The sequence below is a fragment of the Actinia tenebrosa genome, unplaced genomic scaffold, assembly GCF_029948245.1.
Source record: "Actinia tenebrosa isolate PJP-AT-01 unplaced genomic scaffold, QUT_ActTen_1.0 PGA_scaffold1__47_contigs__length_23844297, whole genome shotgun sequence".
NCBI lineage: Eukaryota > Metazoa > Cnidaria > Anthozoa > Actiniaria > Actiniidae > Actinia > Actinia tenebrosa.
The window spans coordinates 13,558,113-13,559,988 of NW_028292578.1; positions in this window are offsets into that span (position 1 = coordinate 13,558,113).

Sequence of the window (1,876 nt, forward strand, 5' to 3'; positions counted from 1 at the left end):
TGGAAAAATGGTTACTAGAAATTCAGACACTCAAAAATCCAGTATTCAATATTATCATACAATTTTTTTTCATTAAGGTGAAACGTAATGAAAAAGCTAGACAAGCTTATCAAAATTAGTAAGAGTTAACACAGGTAGGATGGGCATAAGCGATTAAAGAACCAAATAATATAAACACCAGTGACATTAAACAATAATATTTTTTCTTCAATATACTGACAGGAACAATTTATACTATAAAATCATCCTCTATTTATCTCATTTTCCACTTCCTCTAGATAGTATTTTATTCTCATTACATTCTTGATTTCTTTTTTCAGTTACATGTATCTAACATATTCTTAAATTTCAACAACTTTTCTAATTACCTCTGGAATGCAATATGTATAAGAATAATAAAAGCTTTACTGGAAACATTATTAAATTAGTCTACTACAGAAAATAGAATATTTGTGTAAGAAATGCTGATCTTAGACAGCTGTTGGCTAACTTGTCAGGAATGCAAGACATGTGCTACCAATGCCGACACACCTCACCACTTGCATAGTGTAATACATTGTACACCTAGAATATACTGTATAAAAAGCTAATACATGTACAGGTGAAAATTATATAGGTAGAATATTTCTAAAGATAAGAATATATTTTCAAATTTTCAGCTGTTTCTCTGACATCTTATAGATTTTACTATGTCTGGGGATGGGTAGTTAGCCTGAAACCTTGGATAATTGGAAACACTTACTTGAGAATAAAATACAAAGCACTATAACTAAGAATATAATCATATAAAGCTTCATTTTTTACAAATAAAGGGCACTACATTTTAATGTTTAGTAAATACATGCAAATGTATCTAGATGGTTGACAAAGCTGCTAAAAATGAGTCCCTTTGCAAAATTCAATGCAATGCATATTAGACTTGCTATATAAGAGGCACTATTCATACAAATTCTTCAAAAAGAATTCTTTTTAGGGCTTTAAGATAATTATAATTTTGTCATACATTCATAAACAAAACATTGCATTTTGGCAGAGATCAATAGCGATATTAAAGTTATGTAAATGAATTAACCTCCAGCCTAATTAGGTCAACTTTTTTACTCCTCTGTTTACATTTGAATACAAACATGTCAGATAAAGAGGTCTGATACCAGAGTGGAGAGATGAGAGATGACTGTAGATAGAGGGAGAAACACAATGAAGCCTACTCATATTGCGTCAGCTTACTATTCCTTATCAATTACTTCTTATCACACTAAGCTTGAAATAATTGGAAAACATCAAAGGGAATTTATTAATAGCTGTCAGATAGCCAACAAATTAGCATATATTATAGAGATATATAAATATATGATACATAAGCTGGGTTTGACTTGGCTCAATGGACTTTTGGCACAGAATATATTGTGAAGGATTATTGAGGGTGGTAGATTGGAATGCTTTGAGTTATGAACACAGCATGTCATGACTGAGGCCAGTACAAGGGGTACATTATGCCGATGTACACAATGCAACATGTCAAACTATACTAGCATGCCAACTTGAGGGTCAAAAATACACATCTCTAATAATGTTTTTCTCTATATTCAACTGTAGTATCCAAAGCATGGTATATTCTAATAGTTGAGAATGACAATGTATGCAAGGTATTATACAACATTGTCATCAATGGACGCCCAAGAGTAACAGTGATAAAGAACAAGTTATGCCAAGAACAAATCCATGAAATTATTCCAGGTCATGAGCTCTGTTTGGAGATTATTTTGGATCAAAATTGACATCTCCCTTATCAAAATAAGAAAATATTATTCTGCCAGCCCTAAAATACAGTAAACACTGCTGTATTTGATGTAGAACATGTAACAATTGTTATAAT